Source organism: Strigops habroptila, chromosome 5 (assembly GCF_004027225.2).
Source record: "Strigops habroptila isolate Jane chromosome 5, bStrHab1.2.pri, whole genome shotgun sequence".
In the NCBI taxonomy this organism is placed as follows: domain Eukaryota; kingdom Metazoa; phylum Chordata; class Aves; order Psittaciformes; family Psittacidae; genus Strigops; species Strigops habroptila.
Window position 1 is genome coordinate 12,422,037 of NC_044281.2, and position 11,985 is coordinate 12,434,021.

The window sequence follows — 11,985 nt, forward strand, 5'->3', positions numbered from 1 at the left end:
ATGCATGAGCAGTTGTGTCATCACTCCATCAAAATTATACACTATGAACATCAGTTTATTATTACCCTGTATGGATACATGCAAACAAAAAGGACTAAGACTAATCCCTCAATTTCAGAGAAACAGAAGTACAACTCTGTTACTGTTTATTCTAAAAGAAAAGTTCTATAGATGTTCATAGTAGGAGATCTGGCCATCTGTCCAAAATGCCTTTGATTCAAGGTTCAAATTCTGCTCTGTCCTCCTTTTTGTTGTAAATGAGGGAATAGTATCTAGGGCTACACACACATTACAGCTAGAGCCAGCATGTTCTTAATTCACCCAATTTCCCAAGAAGAAAAATATGCTTTTCTGTTATTTGAACTAATTACTGTTATCCCTGCAGAATAGCTACTATCCCACTTAGTCTATCCTGTCTTAGATCAGTACAATCTGAAATTGTCAGACTGCTGGAGAATTTCCACTCCCTTTTATCAATATACTGATTCTCGTTAACTAAATCTATCTTTGCCTTGTTCTTTTTCTTATGTACCTTTCTTCAGTGAAGCAAGAAAATTGCCAAGTGTCTGCGGCTTTTCTTTAGGCTGGAGCTGTCATCCATATCTATATAGGAGGGCCTGTGCTAGTCACTCGTGGAATTGAACTGGGACAAGGAATTCACACTAAGATGTTACAGGTGAGTTAGTTTGCATCTGAGGGTAAATAAAATATAAAGATAACTGAACCAAAAGGATGAAGGGCACTAAGAAGTTCAATAGGCAAATTCTATAGACATACTAAAGCTAAGTTTAATATTGGGTTGTTGCGTCCGAGTTACTGATGAAGACAAAACTTGGGAAAAATACAACTTATAAACAAAGTGATCTTCAAAGTCCTGGAAAGATTAACATCTCTGTGGTAACATCACTGTTATCAGGGTAGCGACCCAATGTTTGTTTGCAGAGGGAGTTAAAGTGATGAAAATTTAACTTTGTAGTGTGTCCAACACCAATAATAACATCAGTCAATTTTCATGCATTTCTGGTGTAGTGATAAACAAAGCTATGTGCCAAGTAGGTCATTTTGGAGCTAAAATTAGGCCAATCCTTCAAAATGAGCTGAATGAACATCTGAATATTAGAACACTGTGAAAAACAATAAAGTGGGAATGCAAACTAACCAAGCCATTTCAAATGAAATAGAAAATAAAATATACAGATAAGATTTGAAACTCCATGAGAGTGATTCATTGTTTTTTTAATTTGATTAAGTTTTGCATATATAGACAAAACCTGATTAGAGAGAACAATTAATTACAGGCAAAACATATAGTATTGCATGGTATTGTTTTATCTTCCATTACCTGAATTTATTTATAAAATATTCATTTTACAGGATAATTTTTAAGGAAGACTTCTGTGTTTGTCCTAGTCATAGTATTACTGTTGAATTAGGTCATTTCTGTGTGTGCGTGTATATAGAAAGAGAGCTGAATGGCATAATGAATTCCTGACTTGAAATTGCATCTTCAAGTGGGACTGGCTATCTTTTTGTTTACTTTTATTACAGATTGTCAGTTGTGAACTGAAGATACCATTGTCATATATACACTTCTGTGAAACAACTGTACCTAATGGCAAGTAGCATCAGCTAACTGATGCTAACAGTAGCATCAGTTGGAACAGAAATCAATGCAAGAGCAGTCCAGGTTAGAGTTATTACCATTTTTTCACGTAGTCAATGGTTCTGTTGAATACTGAATGTCCCTCTGAGGAGATATAAGTTTGTTTTGGTTTTGAGCAGCTTGCAGTTCTTTTATCGCAAAATCTCTCTTGCTGATTTATTTTACATGCACAGTTTAAAGCAAGGTAAATTACAGAACAGTGTTAAAAAGGGTAATTTTGTTTCTGCTTTACTCTATCAGATTTACAAATGGGGGAGGGGGGGTGTTAGATTACCAGTAGATGAATTTATGGATCTTCACTTTATTCTGTATTTAAAAACAATTTAAAGGAAAATGTAGCATAAGGTATGTTTCAGGTATTTTTTTAATAATCAGACTGAAACACCCTTATCCTCTTAAATCATTTGGGACCAATTCTGCTTTCATTTATTTTGTAATAAATCATTCAAGCCAGTGGTTTTCTATTTAGCAAATCAAAATAGGAGGAGAGTCAGGTCCTTTACCTGTTTTTGTTGATGGTTTCAGTGGTAGCCTGGTATATGAATACTTAGGTTACGTTAGAGAAGATGCCAGTGCCACTCTTTACTAAGTGCTGCTTTCTAGCTGGCAGTTAGCAGAGCAAAGAAATTGTAGGTAAATGAACAGAGCTACAGCCCTCAGAACAAATTTAACAAATTAACTTCACTAAGAAAGAGCTTGTATTGCTTTGAATACAGCAGACAGATAGATTTGGGTTTGTGGGTTGGTCAGTGGTGCGCAACCTTCCTCCTCCCTGGAATGCTTGTCAAATCCTTTGGAAGCATCTGGACCCTATACAAAGAGACAATCCTAATGGCAAATGGGAAGACTAGGTAAATATGTCTCTCTGTTTCTTACTATTAAATTATGATAAACCCATGAATGTACAGTGAAAGCTGTCATTGCTCTGGAGGGAGGAAGGGGCCCCCCTGCATGAAGTGAACTGCGTGAAGGAAGAGGATAAACAGTGTAAAAGCAAGTGCTGCAACACAGCGTCCGGTAAATCTGGCCAACTTTAGAGATTTTGCAATGTCCCCCTTCCTAAAGATATGTTAAGGGCACAAGGGAATGTAAAGTTTTTACTTAGGGCTCTTTTTTTCTTTAAAATGGGTTTTTAAAGTTTTTTTCTTTAAATATGAAGCAAAGAATTCTTAATTTTCTCTCTGTAATAATGAGTATACCTTTTGCAGATCAGTGAAGCTCACAAGCAAAGCATTAGTCTTTCAGCTACTGGCTATTTCAAGTAAGGAAAACCATTAGTTTGTTTTAATTTCTCGTCATCAGAGGTGCTACTTTGTCAATAAGTTGCAGGAAGGATAAAACTTTCCCCATTCAGTCTTCTCAAGGCCATATCAGATGCAGCACACAAACCATTGTGAAGCTGGACCAGAGACTGCAGTGTCAGAGAAATTCTTCTCTTCAACCCATATTGATTTTAGAAGCACTTTATATGCTTAGTTAGCTATTTAGACAGTTGATGCACAGAGTCTTCTCCAAGGTCAATTATAGTAGGACAGAGGAATTTTGTTTCATGGCCATCATGGTTTGCAATCCTCCCATCCTCCCAAATTATTCCATGCAACATATATTCAGCAGTGGTGCTACACCCTAGTCTTTGACTACAGAGATCCTATGAAAATAGTTAGCCAAGAGAGTTTATATCATGTCTCAACAGTGAGGACAAGGAGAGAGGGTGGGGGTTATCTTGATCAAATTCATCTAACCTGAGGGATGTTCTTACTTCCTCCAGAGGTTATGTTACAAACACGAACTGGGACACACAGAAAGGCCATGCATTCCCACATTTTCTCTTTGGAGTTGCATGTTCCAAAGTAGAAATTGACTGTTTGACAGGAGCGCACAAGGTAATGTCAAAAAATATAGTGAACTCAAAGTAGAGTTGGGTGAATTTCCCACCATCATTATATTTCCTGTGGTACGCTTCTATACATAAGGAACTTCTGTTCAGGTGACTCTGCTTCCACACTCACAACAAAGCATAGGAGGTGGCTAAACATCAAGCAATTAAGTTTCTATAGGAGAACAAGCAACAAAGCCGTTCTTGAATTCATTACAGGATGTGCACATCACATTCCAAGTTTCAGACAACCACCAAAAATGCATCTAGATAAGATGAACTCTCCACCAACACAAGCCTGTCCCTAGTAGCTTTCATGTTTCAGAATAAATCTGTAATACTTGTGATGACACATCTTTTGTGGGTGAGACCATATACTGTTTATGATCCCTTTGTCATTGTATATTTTAAATATAAATCTGTAACACACCTTTTATTTGTTTAACAGAACATCAGAACAGACATTGTCATGGATGTGTGTTTTAGCATAAATCCAGCTATAGATAAAGGACAGGTATGAACTTCCATAGTTTTGCTTTATATTAGATGTTAGTGAACATTCTTCTTTGTGCGTAAATGTTTGCTGTTATCAGTCAATTTAATAGCCACGAAAGCCTGTGAGACATTATCCATTAACACTCAAGGATGCTGGCTTGACAGATGTAGTAGTAATTGTTTTTATTTGCAGCTATAAATAATACTAGGTTAAGTTTTCTACTTTTTGTTCATCTTCTGAGAAGTGCTGAGAAAAGCAGATCCCACAGACTTTGGGAACGTGGTACAGGATTGGCATCCTGAATCTCCTTATGACTTTTTGCTGATAAATTTACTCCAGAATTACTGACTGAAGGCTAAATCTTAACCAGCTGCAGTGCACAGTTGACTGTGATGTAATGGAAAAAGCTACTGAGATGTAACAGACCTTTCCTTAAAGGTCTGTTATATCCACAGATTTGTATTATGGATTCAACTATCTATATCTACAGACAAATTGAATAATGACAAAAGTGATGTCACTCACTAATAGTTTGTAAATAAGAAAGCAGTGGTGAACTCAAGAGTGTAAAAAATATTTGTCATTTCTTTACAGAGTCAAAGGAAATGCTCCTAAAAATATGACCTACATTTAAAAACCTTTCTTTATCCAGCTTATTTATCCTATTACAGGCTCATCCTCATATGTTTGCCCTTTGCGTAAAAGGTTATGTTCATTTTGCACATTCAAGGATTGCCAAATTTGCCATATCATTCTTTCTTAGCAGTTCAATTCTATGTTCACCTTGCACCAGTGTTTACATCACCACTGTCATAGCACAGGTATTTACTCAGCAGTTGTACCTTCCTGCTTCAGGCTGGTTGTTATTTCCTGTTCATATCCAACTTACCATCTATTTGTGTATGTGATGTTTTTCTGTAGAAGTTTCATTAGCTAACTGCTAATCTTTTTTAAGCAAATATCAGATTGAGCAGACTATTTATGTCAGAGTCCCTGGGCAAGTATCTCCACACTGGAGTTCCTGTGGATTTGACTCAATTCTCTTTGGCAATTTTGCAAAAGCAAATCAGAGGTAACTGTACTAGCTACGGTGAGTTTAGCCAGGAATAACAAAGAATAGTCTGAACTTGAGCCAATGGAAAAATTTGTGTAAGTCAGATGAGGACAGCTTGGTCTTATTTTGGTCTATGTTGGCTTATTTCTACATTTGGAAGGAAAGATGCCAGTTCATGTGTAATTTTAAAAAGTCTAATTGTATGTATGTTTTTGTGGTTTAAAATGAATAGGATGTAAAAGTTTACCTTTTTTTTCTCTTTGCTCAGATTGAAGGGGAGTTGGTCTTTATACATTAGAAGAAATCTACTTTTCCCCAGGAGGAGAGCAGCTAACTCTTGGCCCAGATACATATAAGATTCCTGCCATCTGTGACATTCCTGAGCAGTTCCATGTCTATTTACTGCCAAATTCACGTAACTCGATTGCTATCTATTCTTCAAAGGTAAGCACACCAAACTTACCATTTGCAAGCACACCAGGTGATTCTGCTGCAAAAGTGTAAGTGACTGTAGTGGATGGTAAACTTTTTTTTTTTCCCCAAAAAAGATAATTCCAGTTTCAACTATGGAACAAATTGTACTTAAATGGTAAAACACTGATGTTCTGGGGTTTTGGACTGATATTCTTCCTATGATTTACTGGTATTACAGTAGCACTTAGAAACTCTAATCAAAATGAAAGTTTTTTTACCTACCTGTTGTACTATATATCAAAAGTGAAAAAGTCCATCTTGAAGAGTTTAAACTAGATAGGAGAAAGGATGAAAGAAGGCAATATTATGATCCTTTTCAAAGGCAGAGAAGTCATGAGACAGGTTAAGTGACTTTGTAGAATCTCACAGGAAACCTGTGATAGGTATGGGAATACCAAATGAGCCCAGTTCTTCCATTAGCCATGGTGGAGCACCATTCTTTCTGTTTTAAGGGTACATCATCCTCTGAGGAGACACAGTACTAGGATTGAGCACTGTTCATAGGCTCAAAAGCAAAAAAAAAAAAAGCATCTCAGAATAGAAGGGGAACTAAAAGGGAGTGTAGGCCTCAGGCTACTAAAAGACAGGAATGCCCACTGTCCCACCTTTTAATCTAAAGCAGGTATGACAGTGTTGCGGTTTAACCTCAGTAGGCAGCTAAGCCACACAGCCACTTGCTCACTTGCCCCCTGTGGGATGGGGGAACAGAATTGAAAGGGCAAAGGTGAGAAAACTCATGGGTTGAAATAAAGACAGTTTAATAGGTGAAGCAAAAGCCACACATGCAAGCAAAACAAAGTATGGAATGGAATTAATTCACCACTTCCCACCATCAGGCAGATGTTCAGCCATCTCCAGGACACCAGGCCACCACCACCTGTAATGGCTACTTGGGAAGACAAACACTATCACTCCAAACATTTCCTCCCCACTTCTTTTTTCCTCCTCCAGCTTTATATGCTGAGCATGATGTCATATGGTGTGGAATATCCCTTTGGTCCGTTGGGGTCAGCTGTCCTGGCTGTGTCTCCTCCTAAATCCTTGTGCATCTCCCAGCCTCCTTGCTGGTGGGATGGGGTGAGGAGCAGAAAAGGCCTTGACTCTGTGTAAGCACTGCTCAGCAGAAACTAAAACATCCCTGGGTTATCATAGAATCATAGAGTAGTTAGGGTTGGAAAGGACCTTAAGATCATCTAGTTCCAACTCCAGTTTTCAGCACAAATCCAAAACACAGCCCCATACTAGCTACTATGAAGAAAATTAACTCTATCCCAGACAAAACCAGTAAAAAAAGGAATAGAAATTTCCAGAAGAAAGACCACGCCATATTCTTATGGCCTTAGGTGTAAATGAGTAAACAAACTCTTCCACATTAAGAAAATAGAGACAAAGAGCACATTTCTTATCAAAATTAGACAGCACAAACTTTATCCATGCAAGAGGGCCTAAAGCAGCAGTGGGAATGGGTGTCCCTCTTTCTTTCTCTGGTCCATCATATAGAATTAATTCCACTTGGATATAGAAAAGGTAGATTATGTGAGAAGTCATGAGTTTATTTCATGGCTTTATAACATGAGCACTGAAGTCCCAGCAGGAAGCTTTGATAGTGTAGCTGTATTGTGAGTTTTAAAACTATCTACATCAGTCAAATCCTAGTCCTTGATGGTTTTCTGATTTGAAAGTTCTCAGAGATCCAAGGAAAGTTGTTGAATCCAAATATGATGGGCATGTCCAGATACGGAGCTGATGCTATCAGTGTATTTCAATAACTACAGCAGAGATGTGCTAATCTCTACTGTCAGTTTCTAAAGCCAGTCTCTTCAGCTGTCTCTCTCCTCTGTCAGGACGTGGGAGAGGCTGGATTCTTCCTGAGCAGCTCAGTGTTCTTTGCAATATGAGATGCAGTGGCTGCTGCACAGAAAGAAAGAGGACTGCCCCTGGACTTCACACTGAACAGCCCCTTGACTGTCGAGCGAATTCACATGGCCTGTGCTGATGTCTTCACTGAGATGGTAAGGTTATTTTCATTCCTTTCATGAGCTAGCCAGCTCCTCCATTCTCTTTAATCTGAATGAGCTGTGCACATAGACTAATCAGTAAGCAAAATCTCTTTTCTTCAACATACCACAATTAGCAGAGCTTTGTACTTTATTTAACCAGTGGCACTTTCCTCAGCTATGTTGACAGAGTAACATGAACTGACAGCCCAGAACTGAGGAACCTATGCTATTTCCTCAATGGTAATATTTCCAATTTATATATCTCCTTTAATTTAAAAGCCCTTGAAAAGAGTTTTCAGATTATAGTCTTTGTCTTTAGTGTCACTTTATTTGCATCTCTGTTAGAAATTATGATGATGTCTACAGACAGAGTAGGTGTGCTCCATCATTTGTCCTGTGCTCCTGGTCTAGACTGATTACACTTTGAAGCATGTACCCCAGTTTCCTTCTTTTCTTCCTTGAAAACTAGGGAGATGGAAATAGAGGCTGATATGCATCCACATCTTGTCACAACTTGGAGTTAGAATACAGGCTGGATGCACAAGAGCACTCCCAAAGAAAACATTTTAGATTTACATTTCTATGCAAGCATCACCACTGACAGTGGCATCCACAGAATCTAGGGGTGCAAATTTAAGATATTCACTGTAAAGGCCTAAACTGTCTAGTCCCAATTACTTCATATAAGCTCATTTTCTGTGTCATGATTTGAGTATTCCTAGAGCTGCTTGGGTGAACACATCCTTGATTTTAATAAAAAAGCAGAGGCTAGCAACAATTCTTCCCATTGTGCAATTAATTTCCATCTGGGTTTATGAGAGCCCTCCATCCTTCAGGCCGTGCTCTCTCTTCTTTGTTTTGTGGAATGAATTGATGTTCAGGAGAGACTGAAATAATGGGGCCTAAGGAGGAGAATGGATTTTAGATGTCCTGACCTTTTTCTTTTGGGAGCCTGGAAAATAGGAAACACCAGACCAAACCGACAAGGTCTATTAATTAAAGCTTTCAACTTAAAAAGCCCCACAGACCTGAGTTTGAGCAACTGCATTGTACCCTGGGCTGAAAATTTCTCTATGAAAAGGAACACAAATTGGGTCAGGCAAGCCTGCAGGCCCCTATGTCTTCCAATGGCAGCCAGCTAGAGACCCCCAGATCTCAACCTACCTGGAGGTTGGGACCATGAATTCCACATCCATCCACTTCTGTTTCCTTCTGTGCAGGATACCCAGTGCTGAAGTCTTTCACAGTGAATGAACTTCTCATATTAATAGAAGTCATAACTGAGATGAAGAACCTTTGTGGGCTAGGTGTTGTGCAAACACTTGGTAACAACTTAGAATTTAAATAAAGGTGAAGTTGTAACCCAGTCATTAGGAGTTGATGTTCTATCTCCAGGAATGCCCTCAGAAATGTAGGATCTCCTTGCAAACATCATGGCCTCCATGATTTAATGCAGTCTCATTAAACCCTGTTGCATAATGGAACCTCATGTCAGTTCCTCTAACCTCAGCCTTTCAGGCTGTGAGCTCACCTGTGCTATGGAGGTATGCACTTAATTACCTGTTCAATTACAAGAATGCCACTGTGGATTAGAGGCAAGTTGATTGATTTCACAACCTTTTATAACATGATCAAGTGGGGATGTGTGTGCAATGACATTTAAATGGCTGATAAGGACCATGCATTTGTAAATTAAATTAAGTTTTCTTTCCCCTTAGCAAAATGATGTTGTTTTCTTTATATTTTCTTTCAGATTCCAAAAGATAAACCTGGAACCTATAAGCCATGGGCCATCAATATATATTAATACTGCTTTCCTAAGTACCAACCAACTAGGTGACTCCTTCAGCAACTTATTGACTAAAAGCATTCCTGCAAGAACGAACTGTAATACTTAGACACACCAATACATATATATCTTTCTTTGTAGAATGAGATATAAGCACCAGTTCTATTGTCATGCCAAGTAAGAGACCTCTCATTTTGAAACATACATTTCTCTCTAAATCAAATTGTGTTCCATGCTACACTGGAATAATTCTGGAGTTACCCCACGAACTTCAAAGAATTCACATGCAATTTTGAAAATACCTGCACTGAAAAGCAGATCACAAATAGCACCACTTTGCCACTTCTGCATCTAGTTTGAGATTCACAACTGTTGTTATCCATTCTTTCTGTTCTTCTGGTACTTGAAAATCCCAAAGATCAGAATTAGACACTGTACAAAACTAGTGATGGGCAATATGTCACTGTTACAGTAGAACAGAAATGCCAAACATTTTCTAGACACTGCTATATTATTATTACCACAGTGACCACAGAATACTGCAGCATAACTCTTTGCTTCCTGGCAGCCCATCTCAGGCCTGCTCCATACCACTAGATCTCTCTGAACCACTATTGATTTTGACCTCTCTCAGGGCTGGAATATAATCATTGCTATTCACTGCATTGTCACCATTCACTCATCTCCTTTGCCTTACCCACAATTTTGCTGCTTCTTTCCAGTGAAACAGTGAGGAAGGACATAGCTGATGGCATCTGTAGGTAAGGAGAGGGCACAAAGTGAGGGAGGTGTACTGGAGGTAGGAAGGGTTAAATAGCAGGACAGGTTCCAAATACCACCTTTGAGTGAAGAGTTGAGGATTTCTGGGATAACATAGATTAGTGAGCAGAGATATACAGGGACAGACCACTACATCTGCAATTTAAAAAAATACTGATTTTACTACTTCCAGTTTTACTCTAGTTTTAACCTGTGAGGGTAGCGTACTTGAGTGAATGCTGGGCTGGGTGATTGTGCGATGCCTGTGGTCCAGGCAAGAACAGACAGTGGAAGGTAAGCAGCCTCACTGGAGATATGGCATTACTTTAAGATAATCAGTTGAGTAAGACAGCAGGACCAGTTCCGCTTGGATCAAAGAATTTTGCAGATAAAATCTTAAGATTCTTCTTTTCCAAGTTTCAAGTGTAATTGCTTCTACCTCTTGTACAGATAGAGAAGGAACGCTTATTTGCTTTCGTACATATAGATGTATTAGGGATAAGGTTTTCAAACAATGTCTAACAAAAAAATACCAGAATTGGCATGTTCCCCTGTTTGCAAGTGGCTGATGTAGATCACTTGGAGCACTGTGTAAGAACACAGGTGGTCAACACTTCTTGCTTTCCTCTGAAAAAACACAATTTAGCTGAGAGTCTTGTCTCGCTGCTAGGCCAGACAAGACAAAATAAAAGATTCACAGCTGAAGAAGGAGTTTGTTGGGATAAAAAAGAAATAGAGCTGGGGATGACCTCAATTGAAAGGTCATGGTCATGCAGGTGACCCCACCTTCCCCCACTGGAGCACAGGGACTTGCTCTGTTTATATACCTGGTAAGTGGACATTTCAAGAGCTTTAGTTAAAGGAACATTATTCTTTACACCTGGTGGAAATTTGGCACCTGTGTAAGGGCTAGAGGGAAGCTTGCGACCTCTAGGTTAGTTTAGTGGTTTGCCTTTTTGGGAGCAAAGAACTGAGTTGCAATTGCATCTCCCTGTCCTATATCAGTGTGGAGAGTATACTGCACATTGCTATATTCTGGATACAACTGGAGAAGTCTACCTGGTAGACATCTCCAGTTATGTGCTGCTCTGTCAGTTTGGCAGTAAAAGGGTGATCAGGCATTGGAACAGGCTGCCCAGGGAAGTGGTGGAGTCACCTTCCCTGGAAGTGTTCAAAAACCGTCTAGAAGAGGCCCTCAGTGACACGGTTTAGTGGTGGTCTTGGTAGTGCTGGGGTAATAGTTGGACTTGATTGTAAAGGTCTTTTCCAACCTAGTTGATCCTATGAAGTGCCAAACCTGGGCCCCGAGGAGGCAACTGGCTGGGAACAGGGCTGAGCACAGCGAGCAGTTGTGTTCAGGGCCCTACAATGTCTTCCCCAGGGTTACGGGCCCTACTGACCGCAGCCTCCCGCCCGCACACAGCGGGATGCCCAAGCCCCATCCAGCGCAGGACTCGAACCTGCCCGACGGGCAAGAGGCCACAGGGCACCGGCCCCGCAGCGCCCGGCGCGGGGACTCGCGGTGCGGCCGCTCGCTCGGGGCGCCGCCTCCTGCCGCTGGGGGGCGCCGCGCCGCCCGCCTGGATTGACCCACGCTCACCGCGGGCGCGGGGACGCGCCACACTGGCGTGTGACGGTAAATCACGAGGGCGTGGGGGGGGGCGGACGCGCTCACTCCTGCAAAGGGGGGGGTCAAACGGGGAGCCCCACTCGCGGGGACGGGGGAGCGCCCTGGGGAAAGGATCCTGTTAGGTGCCGGCAGCTCCGCAGCGCAGCGCCGGCTGCGGGGAGCAGGCGGTGCTGCGGAAGCCCGGCCTGACCCTGGCCGTCTTCCCTCCAACCTCTCCGGTGGAGCGGGATAGTCCGGCCCGGGC

At 40.6% G+C, this 11,985-nt stretch overlaps 1 pseudogene; it reads left to right on the plus strand.

Annotated features, from left to right (window-relative positions):
* The window catches only part of LOC115608102, a 34,805-nt pseudogene extending 23,989 nt beyond the window's left edge, over window positions 1–10,816 (plus strand).
* Window positions 10,817–11,985: the final 1,169 nt, after the last annotated feature.